Raw genomic sequence first — 26,976 nt, forward strand, 5'->3', positions numbered from 1 at the left:
GTCTTTGTTCTATACTTTCAGGCCATAAGAAAACTGGACTCAAAATGCATTTTGCTTTGTATAATAACTTTAAGCAATGTTTTCTAAATGTGGGGTCACCAGCATATAGAATATGTCACTTGCTTACTACAGAGATGCTTCACATGTCCATTTTTATTTTCCACTTGAAGCATGCTAACAGTGAACTATGAATTATGGTTTCTGGTTCCTTTTTTAAAAATAGGCAACTTTCTATCTTGATGTTTAGAAGCAAAACAAAGCATCACTGAATAATTTCCAAAGAAAGCAATGTTAAATTGCTTAATTACTCCCAATTCCATGAAAAGACTTGGATGGAGTAAAGTTTGAAGAAGTTACCTAAGGCCACGTTCATATTTCATAGTTTGCATTTAATAATGATTCTCAGTATATATACATTCACAGATATCTATCTGCCTATCTGTCTGTCTGTCTGTCTATCTATCATCTATCTATCTATCTATCTATCTATCTATCTATCTGTCTGTCTGTCTGTCTGTCTGTCTGTCTGTCTGTCTGTCTATCTATCTATCATCTATCTATCTATCTAATCTACTTGTCTATCTATCTATCTATCTATCTATCTATCTATCTATCTATCTATCTATCTATCTATCTAATCTACTTGTCTATCTATCTGTCTATCTTCTGATCCAAATATAAATATCACATTGCTACTTGAGAAGTGCTGGTATAATGTTTCTTTGCACTCTTTAAAATATTCATTAGACAAGGAAAAGGAAGAAAGATAGAAGTTTCAAATTAATTCACCAACAATCTGACAGTACAGCCAATGCTCTAAGTTTGTTTTCATTCACCCTGCAGGCAGTAAAATACTCTCTATGTTCCTTCTAGTAGCATTGTTTCTGTTGCAAGGATTACAGACCATTCCACAGTAATGAAAAGAACAAGCAAACATAATGTCAAAACTGACTGGATAATCCACTCTGTATGTAAAACAATAGCAGTCTGTGGCTTTATTTACTGGTGATCCAGCCTCCTGGGTGTATGGCTGCTCTGGAATAAAGAGATGAATATAAGACCCAACTGTTGCATTGAAACTGAACACTATCCTTAAGATAGGCAAGTGTGCTCTGACTTCATCTGAGCTCATCCACATAAAGCCTCTTTGGTGGATGTGTTTCTGAAAGGGTATTGCTCCTGGCACTGGTGCCAGCCATGGCTTATACAGCTGTTCACTGGTTGTGCTAATGGAATGTCATGATTGTAGATATTGCATCATTAGGAACTGGGAGTTAATAACCTATAAATCATAGTGAACTGTTGTCAAAGAATGAGACGGATGATGTCACTAAACATTCCGCTTGTTTCCTAGATACTATAAGGTTAACTGACTTCAACAACTTTTTGAAAAATGGTTTTAAAAGATTGCCTTAATTGAATGTGTAAAAATTCAGATTCATTCTAGAATATTCAAAAAGAGCTATTCCTATAGAGATGATGTTTATATCCACACTGATACAGAAATGCCCTTTCCTCTGAACTGATACGTCTTAAAACTTCCGGTTCAATGAAACCTTAGTAAGGAATACACTTCCACGGAGTGTTTGACTTGTGCTGCAGAGATTATATAAGTTAAATATATAGCTAGGGCTGATAAAATGATTTTAATATCAAATTTGTGGGCACAGTTTACATGATGACCACCAGAAAATACAATCTTTCAAGGTCATTTGTGAATATATGGGCATAGACAGAGAATTTCTGAAATTAGGGAGCTGAAAACTCCTACATGGAGATGCCCTATCCCAAGGCAGCTCCCTGGGAATTGTCTAAGAAGTCCTAGATAGATTGGGGATCTGCTTAGTAAAATTCAAAAGTGGTATATAATCCCAGGTATTTCTCCTAACCCCAAACCCATCAAGTATCCAGTGTACAGGTTTGCCCCTGTATGTTGGCTGTGATATTCTTAAAAGTGAAGCACCAATACCCATCCATGTTCATTTAACTTTTTATTGTAATTGATAGGAAAAGGGTTAAGTGACCTGTATTCATATTGAAGTACTATAGCATGTTAAGGTTCCATGACTGTGTCTGTCTTTTTTCTTCATCTCCTCCTTCTCCTTTTCCTTCTCTTCCTTCTCCTTCCCCTTCCCCTTCTCCTTCACCTCCTCCTTCTCCTCCTCCTTCTCCTTCTCTTTCTCCTCCTTCTTCTCCTTGTCCTCCATCTCCCTGTCATTTCATACCTTAAAGGAGGTCTTCATGAATTGCTGTGGCCTAAAAGTAAACAACTTGTCACCCAGTTAGTGGTCATTCTTCTGGTGATGTTCCTCTCCAAACTTAGCTAAAGTGGTCCTCAGATTCCAGGTTTAATAGAACATGTCAAAGCTTTAGATAATGTAGCGTTACCTCTATGCCACATTGAGACCTTAGATTTTGTGGAGTTTGAATGAATGTAATCTAGTTAATATTTTTAATAAATTACTTCCCATAGATGTGTGAAGTTATTCCAGAAGATATAAAGGGAAGAATAGAGAGACCTTGGTAAGAATTTAGAATCTGGGGAAATTTGGTTCCAAGACCTTTCAAGTCAATTACAGAGCTCTGTGATCCTTGTCAGTTCTTTCTCCCCAACTAGATGCTATGGATATTTACCAAGTGGAAGAAGGCTAAGCTAAGATTTCAGGGTAAAGTCTGTGCAAATGAAATATCTTTGGTTTCCATCCTTTTGGGAACTCTCTGCCCCAATTTTGAGAAATACTACATAAAAGATAAATCAGAATGCAGCTTTAATTCAGAATCTTATTTAAGACATTTTAAATAAGGAATATATTGGTCCTGTTACCTAAGGTCCTCTCCTTTATTTCTGACATTTTCAGTAATGTATACAGAGTTCTCATTAAGTTTGAAAATTCCACATTATATTTGGTAGTCATCACACAATGATTTGAGGGGGGATTAATATTGTTTATTCATATTCTTCATATTCAGTGAGAAAGGCAACCCTTTTCCCTTCTTGGTTTGCATAGCTATAAGAGGAGGATTTTAGTATTTATATTCAGATACAAAATGTACACGTACAGTCATTCATATTGAGGTAGAAATTACCAAAGAAATATCTAAATTTTTGGTAAGCCATTAAATATTAAAAAGGAATATCTGAATATATGGGTTGGGGAGTTGTTTTCTGGTAACCCATTAACAAGGAGTTAAAGTCTTCCAAAATATTAGTGCAGATTTAAGCTATTAAAAAACAAAACTGCACTAAGACTTTTGGGACACATTCTACTTGGTGCAGCAATTCTGAACAATCTGGTGTATCACAATACAACTTGCATTTTGTCCGTCTTAGAGTAGTTTACTGTGAGGAGTGCACTTTGTAAATCTTGGGCTACTATGTTCAAGTATGCTATTCATTTGATTTGCCACCTGAGCTCCCAAACACTGTATATGGATAAACTCTTAGGGAAGCCTCTCAGTGGGTTCACCTGGGGATTGTCCTCCCTCCTTAACCTCCTCACCCCTACCTCTATTAGCTCAGCTTATTAGTCAGGGATTTCATTGTACCCCATCAAAACTGCCAAGGCAACCTTGTCATTGTAATTTTCACGCCCTTTCATTTTCTTTGTTCTCTGTGTCAGTGAAATCTTATCTCCATAGTCTTCTGTCATAGGGTAATTGCTTGGAACCAAGTTCAATTAGACCCTCTAGCATAATAAAACATAATGTACAAATGAAAACCTTAGTAGCCACTGTCTTGTATCATATGCATATGGAATCTGTGGACCTATCACATCAGTGAAATTGCGTTAGTGGAATCAATTGGCCTCCTTCAAAAGTCTGGATATATGTGGATTCAAGTTTTTATATTTTACATTTCTTATATTTATTTTATATTCAAGTCTCATAAAAGTAGACTTCCTCACCATATTAAAATGAACCAGAAATGATCCTAGTGTGGGACTTACTTATATCTGCAACAGTACTTTAAAAGCCTGGGCAAAGCCAAGGAGTCATAAAAAATGGATGGAAGTTTTAACAGCTATGGATCATCCTATTAACATTTGTGGGCCTTTTGCAAAAGAGGTGATGCTTCATTTCCATTGACTAAATTTGTTCCGTTAAAACCACCCTCACTAGCATGTTAGAGAAGTAGGCCAGAGCCTTTGTCTGTTCTACTTCTGCTGTTGTATCCTCAGGGCCACTTGAAAATTACCCAGAACAGGGAAGTTTTCCAAAGAATTAGATGGGATTAGTACTAACTTTCTAAGTGGATTATTTGAAAGAAATATATTGATACTATTGAAGATTACAAGCAAATCCACTGCCATCATCTCCTCCTCTGCTACTCAATGAGCTGTTAAAAGGCACAATTTGTTGTGCTATGTTGCTAACAAGAAGTAAATAACATGGAGCAGGTGCTACACAGGAAGGCACTGAGTGTTATTGTACTAACTGTGCCTGACTAATTCTAGCCAAGACAACAATTCCGTATTCAGTTAAGAAGAACAGATCATTTGATTGTGGTTTGGAACCTAGTTTTATTAATGTTGGGTCTGGATTAGGGAAAAAAAAGCAACTATGTTCATACAATCTCCTTTGCTACAGAGATTTATATTCAGCTTTCAATTATACCTATCACTGGAGACTATCAATGATGTCGATAATCTCCAATATGATATACATGTGTTATAATATTTCTAGTTTGTTTTAAAATATATTTATTACTTTGAAAATATATCTCATTTCCTCATTGTGGTTTATTAGGCAAATATTAATTTTTTTTCATTCACTGACTGTGATGGTATATTAAACTTAGAAGTAACCTGGGTAGTGGGGGAAAAAATCCAGCCTGGTATTGAGTACTGGGCATTGATAAATTAAAGAATTTCAAATCCAAGTCAATAAAACATTTACTTGTAAACCCTTGATATGTGGGTGCCATGAAGTCAAGTATTCTCAGCAAACATTAGGTGTCTAAAATATATAAAATACTAATAAAAAATAAAATACTATGCATAAAAAGAAAATCATAATAAAAGGACAAAAAAAAACCCCATCCCTGCTCTGAGTTTAAACCTATAATGTCAGGTTGAGGACTTGCATTTTATCCAAACAACAATAAGGAATCCACTGAAGATATTCAAGCTGGAGAATAATATGTTTAGCCATGTGCCTTAGGATGATTATTTTAATAGCAGTATGGAGGACTGGATAGGAAGTGGGTTGAAAGGAGGCAGATCAATTAATGTTGTTGTTATAGGTCTAAGCAAGAGAAGATAAAGGCTTGATTAGGATAGCATTTTTGTAAATAGAGCAAAGGAGATAGGATAGATTCTATGGTGGGAATATCTATAAGACTTAGAAACTAATTGGTTATGGCAGTCTGAAGAGTAAGGAAATATTAAGGATGACTTTGAGATTGTGAACTTGAATGACTGGAAGAATTGTGCACTCAATAAAAACAATGCCGTGTGCTGTTTACCATGTTATACCAATTATTTGCATAAAGTTATAGATGGTAGGTTTATCACATTTAAAGATGACATAATGGTAGAGTTAGTAATGTATCAGCTGACAAAATTAAGATAGCAAAAAGATATTAATGAACTAGAGCAGGGATCTGAACATAAACAGATAAAATTCAGTAAGAATAAATGTAGAGTTGAGGTTAGGTTCAAAAATTAACTTTGTTAGTATAAGATACAGTATTTCTGAAAAAAAGCTTTGGGTTTAATTAAAACAGCAGTGTTATTGAGTAGCCAAAAGGGAAAAAAAATAGCCAGTGCCACCTTAAGCTACATAAAGGGAAGCATAGCAGTTAGGAATAAGGAAGTGATAATCCCCAATCAGACCACATCTATAGTATCATTTTCAATTCTTGGTGCCATATTTTAGGAGGGACTTTGGTAAGCTCGACAACATCCTGAAGAGGGCAATGGAGATAGTGAAGGTCCTTAAATCTACATAACATGAAACTTATTTGAAGTAGTTACAGAAGTTTATCCAACTGAAAAGATTGGAAGGAAAGGGATGGGACATGAGAGGTGGGTTCAAGTATCTGAAGAGCTGCCATGGAAAAGGCATTAGAATAGCTCTATTTGGCACCAGGGAGCAGAACTATGAGTGTCCTAAAATGTAAGAATGAGAAGGTAGCCATGGATAGAAATTGAAAAGAGGAAAATTTAACCTTAATGAAAGGAAAACTAAACTAGAACTGTCAAGAAGTGGAATAGGTTATCTTGAGAGGTATATCAAGCAAGCCACCCTGGGTGAATCACTTAACTTAAGCACTGAACTTGGTACTCCAGGCAAGCCTCTGACACCAGAAATTTCAAATCATGTGCTAATCTGTATGGGTAGAGGAAGTTTCATCCTAAATGAATAAAATCATAGGCTCAGTCTCTTCATATCCCAACACGTACACATACACATATACATGCATAGACAGTATACATGCACATATGTATGCATATTTGCAAATGAATATATGCATGTAGAATAAACCATGAGCAAATGACAAAAAAGTCATTTATCAAGTATGTTGTATTCTAGACACATGTTCTAGTCACTGTATGATAAGTGCCAGGGGTACAAATACAATGAGGGAGACAGTCACTGCCTTTAAGGAATTTATCATCATCATCATCACCATCTTCATCATGTTTATATAACACTTATTGTGTGCTAGACACTGTGCTAAACACTTTACAAATATGATTTCATTTGATCCTCACAATAACTCTGGAAGCTAGGTTCTATTTTTACTGTCATTTACAGATGACAAAACCAAGAAAAACCAACCCCTACCCATCATACCACTGAGCTGCTGATAGTGCCGACAACATGTATAGGTAATGGAAACCCTTGGAAGAAGATTTTGGTCTTGGAAATCATAGGGATGGTGAATTGATCTTTGAGAATTCAACTGATAAGACCTTTCCAAAAGAAGTGGTATTGTAGATTTGATTCCTCTGTTTAGAACAAGAGGTAGAAAGTGTAGAGTGGAGAAGGGAAGGGAGCACATGAGTGCATACTGAGTGACAGGATGACCTGGATGGACAGTTGAAAGTTAAGAGAAGCAGAAACTGCCTGTGTGGGACTAGATGGAGTAGGCTAGGTGCAAAGTAGATGTCATTATCACCATTTTACAAATGAGGAAGCACAAGTTGTGATTTGCCTAAGGTCACACAGCTGATAAGTATCTGGGGATCCATTTGAATTCAGATCTTCCGTACCCTAGGTTCAACACTCAATCCACTGCACCACTTTAGCTACCTCTGAAATGATGCTCTTTGAGGACTGGAATTATTTCATTTTTGCCTTTCAAGTTACCAGCACTAAACACACTTAAATGCTTTGTTGAACTCAAATGAATTGCATTTCTTTAATAACAATATATAGATAATGAAACACCTCCTTTTTGGACTCATGATGCAAAATGCCATCCACTTCCAGAGAAAGAACTGTGGAGTGAGAACACAGAACGAAGCGACTATTTTCTCCTTTGTTATGTTTTAACATGGTTTCTCCCATTCATTTGAATTCTTTTATGCAACATGACTAATGTGAAAATATGTTTAATAGGAATGTATGTGTAAAAAACATAAAAGATTGCATGCCATCTTGGGGAGGGAAGGGGAAGGAGGGGAGAAAAATTTGGAACTTATGGAAGTGATTGTTGAAAACTGAAAACAAATTAGTAAATTTGAGAAAAACAAAACAAAAGAAAAAGGTCCTTTTTTTCCAGTATAAGGCATAAACATCTCTCTATATGTAAAACCAGAAATTCTTAATCCTTTTAGTATCATAGATCCATCTGGCTGCCTGGTAAAACAACAAGGACAACATGGATCCCTTCTCAGAATAATGTTTTTCAATAAGGGATGGAAATGTTAAATTTCAGTTAAAATTATTGAAAATAGACATTTTTTTCTTATCCAAACTCACCAACTCCCTGAAATCTATTCTTGGGCTTCAGCTTAAGAACCTCAGATATAAAGAATCAAGATAAGGAAATTATTATTAGTTAGAAATTATAGTTCTCATTTTCCTGCTTCACCAAAATTTTGCCTTCTGTAGGAAAGTAAATATTTTTTATCGAAACTTTGCTCACTTTTAGATAGCCAACATTATTTTTATAATTTCATTCAGTGCTGAATTATTGATCTCATGTGACAAGACAACTGAAGGAATCTTTTCAGTTTTGTTATAGGTGTTAGAAGCATACTATACTCTCTTATATTTACTTTACTCTGCACGTGACTTCTAAATGTTAGGACTTAGAGATAACTTTAGTATAGTAGAGATGGTTAATATGTGTGATTTTTAAAAGGCTTATTGATAACCCCTCCCCCCCCATTTTTTGGCACTGCAGTCATGTTCCAATATATAATCTGTTTTCCATCCCCTGGAGTCTCCTTTGTAAGAAAGAATAATTTCAGCAAAATTAGCCAGCTTATTATATCTGTAAAGGTATGCAACATTTAGCCTCTGGAATTATAATTTGGGAGCCTGAAAGGATCTCATTGGCTATATAGTCCAACTCATACCTGAAGTCACTTAACATATACCTGACAAATATTCATTTCAAAGCTTCAAAGCTTCTCTTTGAAGACCTCCAGTGACATAGACCCACTACTTCCCAAGACAGCTAATTCAATTTTGGGACAGCTACAATTATTGTGAGTTTTTCTTGATTTCAAGCCTAAATTTATCTCTGTGTAAATTCCCTACATTGCTTCTTGTTCTGCCATTTTGAACTAAAAATAGCATTTCACATGATAGGCCTTACGTACTTGAACATCATTATCATACTGTATATCATAGCCTGAGTTTTCTCTTCCCTGTTATAAATATCCATATTTCCTTCAGCCAAAGCTATTTTGAGAAGGAGTCAAGGTTCTTCACCATTTTGGTTTCCTTTCTTTGAATTCTATCTGTCTTATCAAAATACATTTTAAACTGTGATGCCTAGGACTGAACGCCACCCTTTCAGATGTAATATGCGTAGAACAAAGTGCAGAGGAAATTTTAGCTCCTTATTCTTTTAAGCTATGGAACTCAAGATGGCATTAACTTTTGTGGCTGCCACAGCACATTCTTGACGTATATTGTACTTAAAAAATAATCCAACAATGTGTTGTTTACAAGAAACATATTTGAAATGGAGAGATACACAGAGGATAAAGATAAAAGGTTGGGGCAGAATATATTGTGCTTCAGCTAATGTAAAAAAAGCAAGGTAGAAATCCTAATCTCAGACAAAGCAAAAGTAGAAATAGATCTAATCAAAAAAGATAAGGAGATAGCTGTATTTTGCTAAAAGGAACCATAGACAATGAAGCAATATCATTACTAAATATATATGCTCCAAGTGGTATAGCATCCAGATTCTTAGAGGAGAAGTTAAGGGAGTTACAGAAGAAATAGACAGCAAAACTATACTAGTGGGGGACCTCATCCTCTCCCTTTCTGAACTTGATAAATCTAACCTCAAAATAAACAAGAAAGAAGTTAAGGAGGTGAATAAAACCCTGGACAAGGAAGGTATGATAGATCTCTGGAGAAAACTGAATGGGGATAGAAAGGCATAAACCTTTTTCTAGTGGTATATGGCACACATACAAAAATTGACCATGTACTAGGGCATAAAAGCCTCACAATCCAGTGGAGAAAGGCAGAGAGTCAATGCATTCTTTTCAGATCATAAAGCAATAAAAATTACATGCAATAAAAGGTCATGGAAAGATAAACCAACTATTCATTGGCAACTAAATAATCTAATCCTAAAGAATGAGTGAGTTAAACAACAAATCATAAAAGGAATCAACAACTTCATTCAAGAGAATGACAATAATGAGACAACTTACCAAAACTTACAGGATACTGCAAAAGCAGTTCTTAGGGGAAGTTTTATATCATTTGAATGCCTACATGAATAAAGTAGAGAAAGAGGAGATCAATGAATTGGGCATGCAGCTGAAAAAGCTAGAAAAAGAACAAATTGAAGATCCCCAAGTAAATTACCAAATTAGAAATACTGAAAACTAAAAGGGATTAATAAAATTGAAATTAAGAAAACTATTGAACTAATAAGTAAAACTCAGAGTTGGTTCTGTGAAAAAACCAGTGAAATTGATAAATCTTTGGCCAATTTGATTTAAGAAAAGAAAGAAAACCAAATTACCAATATCAAAAATGGAAAGGGTGAACTCACCTCCAATAAGGAGAAAATTAAAACTATAGCTAAAAATTACTCCACCCAACTGTATGCCCATAAATTTGACAATCTAAATGTGATGGATGAATATTTAAAAAATATAAATTGCCCAGATTAACAGAAGAGGAAGTTGAATACTTAAATAACCCTCTCTCAGAAAAAGAAATTGCACAAGCCATCAATGAACTCCTTAAGAAAAAAATCTTCAGAGCCAGATGGATTTACAAGTGAATTCTATCAAACATTTAAAGAACAATTCATTCCAGTACTGTATAGACTATTTGGGAAAATTGGTGGAGTCCTACCAAATTCTTTTTATGATACAAATATAGTTCTGATACCTAAACCAGGAAGAGACAAAACAGAGAAAGAAAATTATAGACCAATTTCTCTAATGAATATAGACATATATTATACTTGCAGTGTAATACCCTTTAAAGTCTTTTTCAGGAAAAAAAACAAAACAAAACTCTGCTATCTAATTATGCCATCGAGATTCGATACTTTTCAAGTGGGTTTGTTGACTTTACATTTATCCCCTTTGAATTTCATCTTTTTAATTTCAAAGTTATACTCTAATATGTCAGTGTCATACAGTGAGTTAGCTATTCCTTTTAGCTTTGCGTTATCTTTATATTTGATGATCATGCCATCTATGCCTTCATCTAATTTATTGATAAAGTTGTTAGAGAGCACAGCACCAAAACCTGGTTCTTGGAGTATTCCTTTAGAAACCTCCTGCTTTGCTGACAATGAATCATTAAGAATTACTCATTGAGTATGGCCATCCTACAAGTTCTGAACCCATCCCTATATTAGTAGTTATTTCATGTCTTTCCATCGATTCAACAATATAACTTGAAATACTTCATCTAATGGTTTCCTATAATCTAGGTAAGTTCATAATCATAGATATAAGTTCATAATCTTCCTGTGTATTTTTGAATCAGTTGTATTTTTCATTTCTTATGTTACAACAATCTTCCCTTATATTGCTATACTAAAAATTTTTAGCCATTCCTTTATTAATGAGAATTCAATTTCCACTCTTTTTTCATAATAAGAAGTGCTACTGTAATTATTTTAGCATATATGTCATGAAAGATGATGATGATGATGATGATGATGATGATGATGATGATGATTGACTTCTTAGCCTAGTAGTAAAACTTCTGTGTCAAAGGTTATGAAAAGTTTAGTATATTTCATTGTACCAACTAGTTTCTGAGAATTGTTGGGTCAATTCATACCTCCACCATAAGTGTATTAGTATGTCTGTCTTCCCACTGTTCCTAAAATATTGACTGGTGTATCTGTGAGAAGGAATAAACCAGGTTTTGGGGAGAACATTTTGTATTAATTCTCTTTACTGTACTACCTGAGAGTAATAATACCAGCCCTCAGAAAGCTCACTTGCCCATTTAAGCAGAAGTTGGGGAGTACTACTCTTTCTTTTTTCTTCCTTCTTTCCTTCCTTCCTTCCTTCCTTCCTTCCTTCCTTCCTTCCTTCCTTCCTTCCTTCCTTCTATCCCTTCCTCCCTTCTTTCTCTTTCTTTTTCTTTTCTTTCTTTCTTCTTTCTCTCTTTCATCTTCACCTACTTCTCTTCATCCCTTTTCCTTTTCCTTCTTCCTTCTCCCTTTTCCCACCTTTTCTTCTTCTCTTGCCACATATTGTCTCCCTCTCCACTTGGATCATCATACTTACCGTGGGTACTCTGTCCAAAAGAATATAATTTTGGCTTGTTTATCATTTGTGAGATATTTTGAGATGTAGGGGCTAAATTTATTTATTTTAATCTTAATTTTGATATCTTTTAAAAGACTGGACCATTTACCTTTTTTTCCCTACACAGTTCACATTTATGACTTTATTGAAAAAAATATAGCTCTAAAAAACAGGCCTTAAAAAAACCAGTTGTTTCAAGTGGACTGTGCCTTTAAACCAAATCTCTTTGACTTTTATTATATAGCCAGTAATGGCCCCCAAAACAGGCTTATGACTCATTGTTTAGCTTTTGATAGTTTAGAATGAATGTAAATATCAATTATTTTCTATTCTGGCCAGAAACTCTAAGGGTCTCTTCCTTCCAGATAGGTATTTTTGTAATGGTAAATTATGCCATCTTTTGTCTCAGTTCTTACCTAGTTCTTATCACTGAATGATTACCGCAGACAAACTGAGACCTGGGAAATACCTTAATTTAAAAATTCACCTACTTCCTCCTGGGCCATCACCAGTCATGTTGACTTTTGTCTTACCCTGGACTTTGATGACTCTGGAGGAGAGAGCGAGGCTGACTTTGTGTAGAGTTCTGCCTCACTTAAATCTGGATCATGTGCAAGTGAAGACATCACCCCCATGATGTCCTTGGCCCTCTTTACAAACAACAATGACAAAATATTGACTTCTTATCTTTTGCCAGTTTGATGAATGTGAACAAAAATAGTGGTTGTTTTAATTTGTATTGCTCTTATTACTGATTGAGAAGATTTTGCAAATAATTATTGAAGCCTTTGAATTTATTTTTCTAGCTGTTCCTATGATGTGACCACATACCTACTGAGTAGCAGGTCTTAGTCATAGATTTGTATCATTTCTTACATGTCTTAGCAGTGAATATATACTAAAACGTTTGAGGCAAATGTTTTGCTCTAGTCAACAGTTACTCTTCTTACTTTAGTTTTGTTGATTTTGCTTACAGAATCTAAAATTTCAATTCCAGCTTTTGTATAAATGAAATAGTACATTAATTCATTAATGGTAAAGGACACTTACTTTATCTCTGAATTATCTGATAAAATTCCAGTATTTCTTCCTTACAAATATTGCTACCTTTTGGTGTGTGTATGTATGTATATGTGTGTATATATAATGCACTTTTGATCATATTGTTGACATGTCCTTCTATACCTATGTATTTATGAATTTTTGCAGAAGGCAATGTCACTTTGGTAAAGACTTATTTTTTGTACTTGTTGATGTATCTGTGTTTTTGTTCCTATTCTTATGTATACAGCAAATTGTATTAATTGTTTTAATTTTCTTGAACCTTCCTCATATCTCTGGTAGAAATCAATTTGATCAAAGCCTCAGTTTCCTCACTTGTAAAATAGGAATGATGATACTTTCAGTATTTTACCCACAAAGATGTTGTGTTTTTGTTTAGTTGTGACCAACTCTTTGTGACCCAATTTGAGGTTTTCTTGGCAAAGATATTTGAATGGTTTGCTATTTGCTTCTCTAGCTCATTTTACAGATGAAGAAACTGAGTCAGACAGAATTAAGTGTTTCCCAGAGTCACACAGCTTGTAAGTGTCTGAGGCCAGATTAAAATTTAGATCTTCCTGAATCCAAGCCCAGAGCTTTATCCACTGATCCACCTAGCTGCCACTTACTCCATTCTGGATGGTTCCTTCAGAATAGGACCAAGATATATGGAGAGCTCTAGAGCAAGGAAGAAGAGTGATGTTTCTCTTTCTACTTCTTTTAGACTATATGTTGTTTTAATTTTAAATATTAAGTTTTAGTTGTAAAATGTCAGAACCTTTCAATATTTTCAAAGATTTTCTAATAGTCATAATTCAATGTCAGTCTCTGTTTCTGGAGGTAAAAAACTTTTACCCCCATTTAGTTATATAGTACCATAACAGTTAATTCTCTAATATTAGCATAGGATAGCTCATTTCATAATCCAGAAACTTGGAAGCATATGTTGCCATTTTTTCTCCATTTTTGATATCTGATAAATATACATCCCTCTTTCATAATTATTTTAAGTTGGACTCAGTAGTTCCATCTTACTATCTCCTTATGTCAAAGCACAAACATTCACAACTCTAGTATCTTAGAAAACTCTAGTATCTCAAAACTCTAGTATCTCTGACTCCAGCATTCAGAATGTTATTGTTAGGTTCTTATTGTATGATCATACACTGTTAGTAAATGCATCAAATGAAAACAAAAATTGGTCAGGTATTTTGGCAAGTAAAAGTCAAATACATGTTGCTTTTTTAAAAAAAATCCACAAATGGTTTCTATTTAATGAATTATAAAATATGAATAATATGATGAAAACATTGACACTATTTTTTCTTAATGAAAAAGTGTGTGTTTAATTGCTTTTATGCATAAGAAATTAAACAAAAAAATTAGCCATGATATGTGCTTTGAATTTTTTTTCCTTCATTTTATTTAATGCCACTAGACTTAATATATGTAATTTTAGGGAGTTTTTAAAGTGATGATGATAAGGAAATTACATTGAAAAGTGACACAACTTAGAATTCATCCAAATATGTATTTGCTGAACAGTTGACCACCATAAAGACGTGATGCATGGTGGTATTTTTTTTTTAAGATCTGTGTTTCACTATTGTCGCAAACTCCTGCTGAGTGAATGACCCATACCGATTCTATAGCTGTTCTGCCCTATAGTTTTAGAGAGCTGTCTGGGGAATTGAGAGAATAAGTGGCTTGTCCAGAGTAACACAGACAATAAATAAATGTGTGAGATGGGATTTGAACCCAGGAGATCCCATATTCCGAGATCAGCTCTCAATCCTTTATGCTATGCTTTTTTTTTTATGCTATGTTTCTCTAAATGAGTTACATTTCTATATATTTTAAATTGCCTAAGGAAAGCATTAGGGATTTCATGAATGCATATTTACATATGACTTCAGAATTATTATTAAATGACATTTTTACTTAAGGGCTCTCAGGACTATATTTATGACTATTAATTTAGGAAATGGCACTAGACCTGAGCCAAAGTGTAGAAAACATTAGATTAAAAACTGTTGCAAATGTCACATTGAAAACATCCCAATGTTACATGATTAGAGTTGTGAATTCACTTGGTGGAAGACAGAGTTAGCTTCCGTAGAATTTGTCTCGTGCCGTATTCACAAGAATTAAATATGTTCCTCTCATTAAAAGGCCTGAATCTCTCCTGGGTATTTCAGGTTCTAATCTCAACAACAGGATGCCAAATATTTTCAGGTAATGAAAGCACACAGATAATAGTGAATTCTGAAAAGGTTTCATTTTGTAAGCTCAACAATAACAATTGGAAAGTAATTTCTGAGATTTTCTTTCTCTGTTACCATCACAGTTGATCTTGTAGAAACTGAATTTTCTCCCCATGAATGGTAATTTGGGCAACATTTTGTTATGGGGCTATTTCTCTTTCTCTTCAGTTTTCATAATAATGAAAACTTTAATGTTAAACTTTTAATATTTATTTTCCAAGACTAGTTCGCAATTTTACTATCCTTCTTTCATGATTCACACAAAGCTTCCCATAGGACTTGGAATCTGAAGTTTTTACTGTTGTGGCTTCTTAAGAATAAAAGCTTTGTGAGGACAGGGAATATATATCCGGACAACTGGATATACTCCTATAACAAAGCATTACAAGTTCACACAGCTCCAATTGAGAACCTTCCAGTGGAAAGTTTATTTTGATGGAGGCATGAGAGGAGGAAGCACAACATTTTCCCTTCTGACTTTGATGCTTTGAAAAAGCTGCAGTTTCATTGGTGTGAGCTTGTGCTCCACCCGTTGTCAAATCTCCATATGAGTAAAAATTTCATGACTTTCCAAGGCAGAAAAAAATCTTGGATAGCCATCTGGTTGATCAGAATCTCCAAACTTAGCCCAGCTGCTACTTTATGGATGAAAAATGTACAGTTTGGAAGAATTTATTACTGCTGCAGAACCTTCCAGAGGTTGTGCTCTGGAATAAATTTCCCAAATCAAGGGTCATCTGCATACAACAGAAAGGCACTGGAGCAGGAAGTAAGTGAATTCCTACCCTTATCAGCCAAAAAGCATTTGCCAAAGAATCTCACCAAAAACTTTCAGGTCTTAGGTTTAGAGACTCTTAATTGCATTAACAATTCCCGTCTCACAACCTTATACTTTGGTGCTATCTAATTTTCACTGGAAAATAATGTCCGAAAGTGGAGCTTTTCAAAGTGAAATACGATGCATTGCAATGCAGGGCACTACAAAACAATGCAATATGCTGGTATCTTTCTATTATGTTCTCTCTCAACTTAGTGATAATTGCATCTTTCCTGATGAAAGCAGGTGAACAATGTTCCCAAATTCTGTTTCTTTTCAATTTTATATGAAGAAATATTGACTGGAGGGAGTAGCAGGAGGAATCTGTAAGATACTTATTCTACAAATAACCACTAACACTTTCAGTCAGGTAGATCATATTGACTTCAGTGATCTGTGATGTTGTCTCTTGTGGGAACTGCTTTGTAAAAGGAAGATCTCAGTATTTCTGCAAGAATCTTAGAGAATCTCTGAGGTCAAAAAATTCATCATCCTTTGACTTTATGATTCTCCTATAACCAACCTGGATGAATGGCCATATGGAACATAAACTGGTTCCCACACACTGTCCACTAACAGAGCCCTACTAAACGTCATTCTTTCTTGAAGGATAGACCTGCCAGAATTTGTATTCTATTTGCACAGCCTTTTTCTTCTTTTTAAAAATCTTTTATTTATTTATATATTTTCTTTTATATCATTTATGTTTATTTATCTTCCTGATACCAGTGTGAACTCACACATCGTTAGACATTAGAGGCATTAGAGTAAGGATTTCATTCCAGTGGTATTTCCTTTGATTTCTTATTACTAATTGGAAGCCTAAAGAATCCTGAAAAAAGCCATTGCTATTTTCTAAGTGCCCTCACAGCTGCCATTTTTACATCTTCTGAGAGCTGTGTTTTAAATACTCCCTATAAAAATGGTAAAGTATTATGATTTAATATTTCTAACAAAGAGTAGAAAATAAGGTGAAGACCAAATGTTCATGTTTAACCCTTTCTCTCCATTATTAGTATTGGTTTATATGGAGGAGAAACAAATATGAGGACCCTAATATTAATTGTTGTCATAAAATACGTAGAATGAGTATGAAGTGATTATGAGCTGCAGAATTAGGCTTGTGTTTCATATGGCATTAACTCATAGCACAGTGATATTGTAATTAACTATAATAATAGATACTAATTACAAAATAATTTAAAGGTGATAAGATAGTTTTTGATGTAACTTTGAATATTCAATTACAATATTTCATGGTTTTATTTAGTCTCAGTCTTTCTTAATTACGTTGGTTCCTAGAAGAGCTGGGGGTGGAGATATAAACCTTTAATCTAAAATTTACATTTTAGTATTTCTTCATTTTTAGGACTTCCAAAAGATGGTAGGAATTCAAATAGCTGGAAGAGATATCATTATGTATGACAACATGTGTTCAAGAAAAGAGGAAGATCTAAGGGTGGAAAACCTGCAGTCACAAGGTCACATAGGGCCCTCTAGGTTCTCAAGTGTGGCTTTTTGACTGAATTCAAACTTCACGGAACAAATTTTCTTAATAAAAAGGATTTGTTCTGTAAAATTTTGATGCAATCAAAAGGCTACTTTCAAGGACCTAGAAGACACATGGCCTCGAGGCCACAGGTTCCCCACCCCTGATAGGCTTTGTCTATCTCTATACACATACATGCATGTATACATATATGCAAACATATGTATATGTAAGTATATACATGCATATATAATATTTTAAATGCTTTTATTTGTGGATAGTGCTGAATATTTGATATCCTATAAACTTGTAAGTTTGAAAAGTTTTAAGAATTCTACTGATCCTATGAATACAGTAACAATACTGTAAACTCTTTGAAGACAGGGATCTTGCCTTACACTTTTCTTTTTCTATTTCTACCTCTACCTCACTTTCTGCTCAGCTGTGCCCCTCCTCCTTCTTTCATGTGGTGGGTGCTCTAGAAGTATTTATTCATTGGCTGTAGTCTCATTCATCTGAGTTTATTTGAACTAGATAGTCAAAAATACATGGTCTATTCATTTCACGTAACTTATATGACTATGAAGTGAGAACCCAGAAAATTCAGCCTTACCTTCTCCCTGCCACAAAACAACTCAAAGAAACTAATTTTTTGCTGAATGTGGAGTCTGCACATTCAATTAACCAGCACCATTTAAACTTAACATTTGAGTGCCTCTATCAGAAAAGAGGAATGAGTGATCCTTAAGTATGTTGCTAATATGTCTTTTTGGCACTGTATTTAGGGATTAAATAGTTTGAATGTGCATAATTATGATGTGTCCAGCAGTCACTGTTGTGGATGAATATAGTCTCTAGGGCAAAAGAAATTCCCCATCTGGCTTTGTCAGTATGCATGGGTGGGGATTAAATGAAAGTTTCCTTCTTTATTCGGTCAGGAAACACTGTAAAAATGTGAGCAATATGGCATTCTCACTGTTTCCTCAGCACATTTGTGAAAATATAAATATTACACTACAAGTCGGGGGACTTTACCTCTCCTTATTGGACTAGGGTATCACCCATGGAGCTGAGTATGTGCTCCATATCTACATGGATGGTCTTGCATTCTGGCTTGATGTTGAAGGATCTCTGTTACATAATTGATAATACTTAAATACTGGAAGGATCTATGCTTTCTTCAGTGAAGAGCCCCACCTCAATTGACACAGATAACAACTTCTCCTTGACTTAATAGATTTCTGTAATGTTATTGTAGCTGAAAAATTCATCACCCCAGTGAACATCCTGGTGATAAGTCTCTTAAGTTTGTATGGGATGATTTTCACAAAACAGACCTAAAACCAGTCATCAGGCTGATACTTAGAACCTTTCCATATCAATGATCACAGGATCACAGATTGGGAGATAAGAGATCACCTACAGGTAATTATTTTACAGATGAGAAAACGAAGGCCTAAAAAGTTAGATGACTTACCCAGGGTCACAGAGGTAGTAAAGAACAGGACTGAGATTCAAACCCAAGCCCTTTGGCTCCAAATCTCATGTTTTTCCCTCTGTATCAAGCTGTTTCCATGAATTTGAGCTTCATCAACATAGACTTGCTCACCCCAGGTTACCTCCACATTATGAGAAGGACATTGGTAAAGATAAATTGTAGTAGTAGAAATGATAACTCATTTTTCTGTAATGGGCTTAGAGTTTATAAAGTACTTTCCTGGCAAAGAACTTTGTGAAGTACGCATCGAGTAGTAGTTTCCTCATTTTGCAAAGTGGGAGAAGAAGATGCTGAGTCGTAATGTGTAGAGCCAGGACATGAACCCAGATCCTCTAATTCTAAATTCAGACTTGTTTCTCATAATGCTATAGCTACCTCCCAAGTATTATGATTTTTAAAAGAAACATGGCAAAATAGTAGGAGAATTTGCTTTCTTAGGGCAGTCGGCCAAAAATTGCTAGGAAATATTATTATTGCTTTTTGTAATGGAAAGTATTTAAAATTATTTTTGAGAACGAGGTGGTAAGTCTATGTGAGCTGTTGTTTTGCTTTGTACAGGTAGAACTTGATGTCTTAGAATATTTGTGGCTCAGAATGATGAATCTGTATCGTGAAGTATACTATAGTTAAAAGAAGGTATTATTGGAGTCTGCATAGCATAGAAACTTGAAGCCTGAACAGGGAACAATTACACGGATAAATGACATCTTTGCATCCCTGCAATTCAGGTGGGGTACCTACAATTTCTATATACCTATGTTCTCTTTTTATTAGTTGGAGAAATACTAAGAAATAAGCCTTAATTCAACTTCAAGTGCACCCATACCATTTCAGATGGTATTTTCCAATAAAGGGCACTGTTTCTTTGAAAGAATATTACATCTCTCTAATTGTCCTACAAATCCCATTCTTAATTAAAATCAAAATCTTTATTATAACAACTTCACTATATAGCTTGCAAGATGTTTTCTTTCTCATCTGTTCAGGGGACGATGCTCTGGATACATCTTTTACAGAAAGGAGCTGCCCTGGTGAGAAAAATTTACAGCAATTGATTTTGTTTGTTTGTGGCTGAAACCATTAAAAGCTCCCAAGCAAAGCTAAATAGTGCTTGTGGGGCACAAGCATTGTTTTTCACAAACAGCAAATTTTATAACATTGTTAATGCTAGACAATAAGACGAGGTGTAATAGCTCCTATTTTATCATTTAACTCTTTTCCCCCCTAAATTGTATACTCCATCATGCATATGCTGGCTATAATGTGACATATCCAATTCTACATTAAGTCTTTGCTTTGTTACATATATACAAAAATAGCAAGTCAGCCTCCCAAGCAGCACGTACCATCACTCTAACAGTTTTTTGTTGTTGTTGTTGTTGTGGGTTTTTTTCCTAATCCAAACTAAGTTTGAATAACTGTAATGGTGGGAAAATCTATCCCAGGGTTGATTCTTTTTATAGCGAATTGGCAAACCAAGAAGAATAGACTTTGTCATGTGCAAATATGGTGACCATAAATGGTGCTGGAGGCTTTTTCCATTGTCCTCTGACTTTGCCATGATAGAAAGCAAGCAAGAGAAAGAAAGACACGTTTGATAGAGTTGTGAAGAATGTTTGAATGGCTATTGGGTGTTGAGCATTGTCTTGCAATGACCTCAATTCGGTACAGTAGAGACCCTTGAAAGCACTGTCTGAAGTCACAATACCACCATTCTCCTCCATTTAGCAAAAGGGATTAGTTAAAAGGGTGACGTTCCGTGCCGAGAGTTCCAAGTATTCCATGAAACAAAAGGCTCTGAAATGTTTTTGAAGTTATTTTTAATTGAGTTGAACTAATTTAATAAAGGTCCCAAGGAGGGAAAAAAAATAAAGGAATGTGATTGTTTTATGATTCCTCACAGATGGAATGGACATTTATAGCATACTTCTCCTTTAGTGTTCCAGAGAACAGTAGCTCCATTTACAGCTACTGTTAGCAATTTAAAACTGCTCCAAAATGAAGTCTTTCAAGAAGTTGACAGCTTATAAATAAATCTGTCTGATAAAATTGAACATAAACTGCATCTGTGGTTAGTTTGCCAAAATTAATTCTACATTTAATTAGAGATAGCAGTCAAACATATTTAATAAAAAACAGTCTTGGAGAGTAAATCAAATGAAGTCAGATTTTAGCAGACGCTTTGCTTTTTTTTTTTCGTTTTGCAAGGAGTGATGAAATGACCTCACCTCTATGATTCCTAGTAATATGGCAGAGTGGACGCTGTAGCGTTACGGGGAAGCCAATGAATTCATATCATTTGGGAAAACTACTTAATCAGCTTAGAGCAAAGAAAGAAAACAATCATTTTGAAATTTCTCCTGATGCACACATTTGTTTTTTTTCTCTGATGTAGTATGTATTAAAATAACAAGTTAATAAGCCTGTTAGTTTTAGTGAGCCCAGGGATCAGGCTAAGACATTCCTGAGTTATACATGAATGAGAACATCAAGTTATCTCTTCATTTTTTTATGGGCATTCTTGACAGTTTCTTCTAAAATTTAGCCCAACAGTGAGCTGTGGTAAAATACACAAAGTACAGTTCTATTTCTTTCCCCACAAAGACTTAAATATTCAGGGTTGCTTATGACAAACTTGTTTTCATTCTACACATCTTTAAGCAATGAGGCATATAGCTGTAATGTTGTGGCGGGGAGGGAGGGACAGAGATCCAAAAGCAAGTAGATCAACTAAGCAATAAATCATTTGAACCAAAGTGATTTGCAATCCAAGAGGCAAACAGGCAGATATCAAGCAGCGAAAGACTTTGCAAACAGGAGCCATAGTTAAAAACTAGAGGAAAATGTGCGCATTATTGATAGGACTAGTCATATCTCTTTTTTGGTATAATTAGTTACAGTGTCATCAGTCACAAATTCAACAGACAATGGTTTTATTTGTATATGTTCATATAGAGCAAAGTAAATAAAAGTGCATTTTCATTAAAATGTGCTCCCATTCTTTTTCTATATGTTTACCTAGATAGAAGTTATGTTTTATTACTTATTTATTTAATGTAAATATTTACTTTAAGAAATATTTATTATCTATCTCACTGCTGCTGTGCCTTCCTACCCTCCCCTTAAATGAAAACATAAAACTCTCATAGCAAATATACGTAGTCTAGCAAAAGAAATTCCCACTTTGGTCATGGTCAAAAATATATGTCTCATTCTGCATTTTTTGAAGTCCATCACCTCCAGGGTAGGAGATGAATAGCATGCCTTATCACTGGTCCTCTGGACTCACAGTTTTTCATTGCATGGGTCAGAGTTCTAGATATTTTCAGTTTTTTTCTCCTTTTTAATATTGTTGTAATTGCATTAATTGCTCTACTAGCTCTCACCTCACTTTACATTAGATCATAGAGGACTCCCTATTTTCCTCTGAAACTTTCCATTTTGTCACAATTCATATACAAAAAGAGATGGTTATTCCCTTGGTTTCTAGTTTGGGGCTACTATGAAATCGGTGAAAAAATATATATTTACTAGTTAAATATTTACTAATAAAAACAGTCTTTTTTTCTTTTGGAGTATAGTCCTAGTACTTTTATAGCTGAGTACTAGTTTCTATGAGAAGTTTTGTCATTGAAGATACTGTATCTGTATATACTTTGATTCCAAATTCCAGGTGAAATATATTTTTCGAAAATCAATCACTTAACAATGGCTCATTTAATACTATTATATACTCCACATTATGAATTACTGAAATATTTGATTTCTACCAAACATATATTTTCACATTTAAATATTTTTATGTCATAGAGAAGGTGCTTTCATTGGAGATGAACAACAGTACTAGTTTTCCCCAGCCAGTTTAATTGGTTGTATTTAGAGAGTACTTTTCGTATGAAAAATACAAAGGATTTTATATGTGTCGTTTTCCTCTCCCAGAAACTCTATAAGGGATAAGAGCTGTGAAAATAAGAAAGAATAGAGCTATATAGACCTTCTTAAAAATGTTATGTGATAGATAAAATGTTGTCTTCTGCCTTGAGCAAATGCTCTCCTGCTTTCATTATGAAAGGGGAAAAAACAACAGATAAGCATACACACACACACACACATACACACATACATGCGCGCACACATACACATTTTAATTTGAGACTAGGTACCCTTATTTCATCCTTGTTGAAAGTGCAGTGACCACTTACAGGCTCAGCCTCACTGTTGAGCAACACAGCATGGCAGCTTTGACCTTCTCTATTTCTGAGATGGGCCAGTTAACACCTCCTTAGCCAGAGGGCTCACCATATTGTTGTAAGGCTTAGTTTGGCTACCCAATCTGCTTTAGCTGCACTACAGCTAAGAGCTCCCCTTAAGCAATATACTAGCATTAGCCTCCCCAGTAAAAGGGACTACAGGCATATGCCACCATTCCTAGTGATAGTGATATTTTAAAAGATAGAAATTTCAACTGAAATATTGAATTGAGAAGCCTTTTCAATTTGATCCAAGAATGATTTAGCTATTTTTAAGATTAATCTTTGGAATCTCACATGTCTCACAATGGTTAATTATTTTTATGTCAAACAATTTCTTAGAACTAGAACATAGATTTTTAGAAATATAATTATATGTGTCCTTAATTCAACCAAGCCATTATATTTTCTTTTTATTTTAACCCTATTCATAGCATCTAAATAAATACATAATGCAATTCCTTGGATAGAGCATTGGACAAAGTATTGAGTTCTACTAACACTATACTGTGAACGTTTGGTATCATGTATTCAACTTTATAGTCAAGCATCAAAACTAACAACCCATTTCATGTAAGATGTCACATTAACTTCCTTCTGCAATAACTATCTATTACTTTTCTGGTATACGTTGCTATTGGCCCTGACTAAATGACCTTTCTCAAGACTTATTTAACCTATGTGACTGCTTAAAGTAACAGTTTTAAGAGAAAATTAATTAGAAGGATTTCTTGACAGCAGCATTAATAGGCAAATGGACACTCAGAAGCCCCATAACAAAAAAAAAAAAACAGGAAAGAAAAGAAGCTTTTACCTATGCACTAAATTTGGTCACATACACATCTCTGCTCATCTTACTGCATGGTTTAATAAGAGGATTTTTAGCCTAATCAAAAGTAGTGGAAAGGAACAGGATTTTTTTTTTTTTACTGTTATCTTGATTTGGAATATGGCTGTTGTACTGAGCCACCCAAAGAAAGGAGACTAATGATGAACATAAAGACCTAGTTAGTCTTCCTAAGATACTTGGGCATAGTACTGAGGTACAGGGCTAGTAGCATCTATCTGTCAGATGGGGATTTTGATAGAGAAGAAAGATCCCCAGACAGAGTAGTGGGCTTCCAAGTATTGTTCCAATTTGTAGTACCTTGGGTGACCTTGAACAAACCATTTACTTTCTCTGGGTCTGTTTCCTCATCTGTAAAATGAAGTCATTAGTTTAGATTGTTCTTTCCTGCCCTAAATTCCATGATCTACAAAATCCTGTGTTGGAAAATTTCTCCTTTAACTGCACTACTCTTTTAAGGTATTAAATAATATTTCTCCTCCCCTTTGCTTAAAAACTTCTAGAAAGTGAACTATCTGTTACTGCCTCCACTTATTCTCACACTGCTACCTTACCTGTTGTCTTCAAGGTTAACTGGGTTTTTTTTAAGTGCACATCTTCCTCAAGTTTTCTGCAGCATTTGAAAAGTATCACTCAATATTTCTTGATATATTCTTTCCTCAAGGTTTCTGTGACACCTCATATTTATCTAACAACTCTGTCTTCGTAGCTTTTGCTGATTCGTCTTTATCCTCCTACTCCAGAGTCTGGATGAATTCTATACTCCTTTCCTTAATTCTCTTCTTTTCTCCTTTATTTTCTCTGTCAAAATGAGGACTTCAGTTAACTATACAGATGATTCCAAATCTACCAGAGAATCCCTAAGCTCCAGTCCCCCAATTCAATTATTTAATTTTTTTTTGGTAATTGTACTTATTTACCTTTTTCTGGCTTCTGCTTGAGATGTCCACAAGTTGAATAATATGCTTACCTCTGTTTTTGTTTTGTTTTTTTACAGGAATGCCTCAAATGCCTTTCTTTTGTTGAACATCCATCCATTTCCCTGCTGATTGGGCTCAGGTTTGTAGGATATGCCTTTTTTGATTGCAGCTGGGCTCCTTTGCTCTTTGGAATATACTATTCTCTTCCTTTTTCCAGTTTCTCATGCATAAAGAATAATGACGTATAATTCAAATTATCTGAAGACTTTTCCGTTGACTACTTCCAAATATTTTTGTTTGAGATGGAAAGTTTTTGCTTTATTACATGTTTTAGGCTTAGATGTATTTTTTTCTTGATTGTTAGATATGGATTCTCTTGATCAAAACATCACTGCCTGTTTTGGGTAGTTCTACGATGGTTTCTGGTATTATTTTCTGTATTATGTTTTTTAAGATTTTTGCTTGCTTTTAATTTGTAACAATCTTCTGTGTGATCTATGATCCCTAAATTATGTTTGTGAATTCTGTCTTCAAGGTGCCTTGCTTTGGCTTATTTAGAATTCATGGATATTTTAGTATTGGTGCTTTTTGTTTTTCTTCTCTTAAATTTTACTCTGCTTCAGTATTTTTATATTCTAATAGTTTCTCTTTTTTCCTCTCTCTCTGTGTCTTAGCTTCTAATTCTTTAGAGAGAGATACATTATTATATATGTATATATATGTATTTCTATTTCTTATTACTATTGCACATTAATTTCTAATTTTTTTGAAGAGCTTTATTTCTCCTTTGAACCTTTTGAATTTTTTGCTGTTCTCTCTTAGAAGTTAATATTAAACTCTCTTTAATCAGATAATAAGAATGAGTATTGAGTTTCATTGATATAAAGATCTCCTAGATAGGGTAACTCCCTCTACCTTTGCAGGCTGACACCTTTTAGATGTTGCCTAGAGGAATGAGAGGGTAAGTGACTTGCCTAGAGTAATACAGCCAATATCTGTCAGAAGTGGAGCTTGAATTGAAATTTCCCTGGCTCCAAGTCAAGTTCTCTGTCTCTTTATGACCTCTCTACAGTATTAATTCAGTTTTCTTTAAATTATAATAATTCTTCCAAGTATGTTGATTTCTGTTTAAGTTTGCATTCATTCTTTTTGTTTTGAGGATCTTCTCTGTTGGTTTGTTAGTGTTCGAATTACACCTGACACTCAAGTATCAAGGAAAAGAATTTATTAAAGCAGAATTCAGAGGAATTGAATCATTTCTGGTCAGAAGCGGGCTCAGGTCCTTTTTTAAGAAGGGAGAACACTGAATACAGAAGTGAGAGAAGCTTTTATACTGTTAGTTCAGAATGGATCCTTTCCCATGAGAGGACGGATTGTTCGGTTCTCCTTCAGGTCACACACTCTTTGACACACCTTTTACACATCACTCCTTGATGCGCTCCCTTCTCCCAAACATGCTTCAACATGATGAGAAAATGGAGGGATAATTTTATGCAGGGTGTGTCTGCTTATATGCATGAGGCTCATTAAGCAAGCGCAGTTGGAATTTTAGGTTGCCCTGTCATTGATCCCAGCTGGTTTAGGCTGGACTAGTCCTTATCCTGTTCTTGGGTTTTTCTGAAAGTTACTTAGTGTTTTCTGATTGGTCAGGGCCACCTGCAGTTTGCTAACCTTCTTATGTGACTTATTCGCAACTTTAGGAGGTAACAGCTTTTGTGGACACTCAACTCTTTGCTGTCTCTTACAAGTTTCTGACCTTTTACCTGATCATGCTAGGTCACAAATCTGATTGACTGTCACCACTCAAAGCTGGGAGGAGCTTTGACCCTGGGGAAACAGAACTCTTTTCTTTGTTTCCCACATTAACTTCTGTGCTAGGTTTTTAATCAGACTTTCTGTCTGGATTATTTTGATGGTTCAGAT

General features: G+C 34.8%; 1 protein-coding gene across 10 annotated transcripts in view; it reads left to right on the forward strand.

Annotated features, from left to right (window-relative positions):
- Positions 1-26,976, forward strand: part of SOX5 (SRY-box transcription factor 5) — a 1,296,482-nt gene that overhangs the window by 565,063 nt on the left and 704,443 nt on the right. For all 10 annotated transcript variants that reach the window (XM_072653487.1, XM_072653486.1, XM_072653490.1 and 7 more), the window contains one exon: positions 25,131-25,192. The gene's annotated coding sequence lies outside the window, so the exon portion shown is untranslated. The remainder of the gene's footprint in view (positions 1-25,130; positions 25,193-26,976) is intronic.

Source organism: Notamacropus eugenii, chromosome 3, assembly GCF_028372415.1.
Source record: "Notamacropus eugenii isolate mMacEug1 chromosome 3, mMacEug1.pri_v2, whole genome shotgun sequence".
Classification (NCBI taxonomy): domain Eukaryota; kingdom Metazoa; phylum Chordata; class Mammalia; order Diprotodontia; family Macropodidae; genus Notamacropus; species Notamacropus eugenii.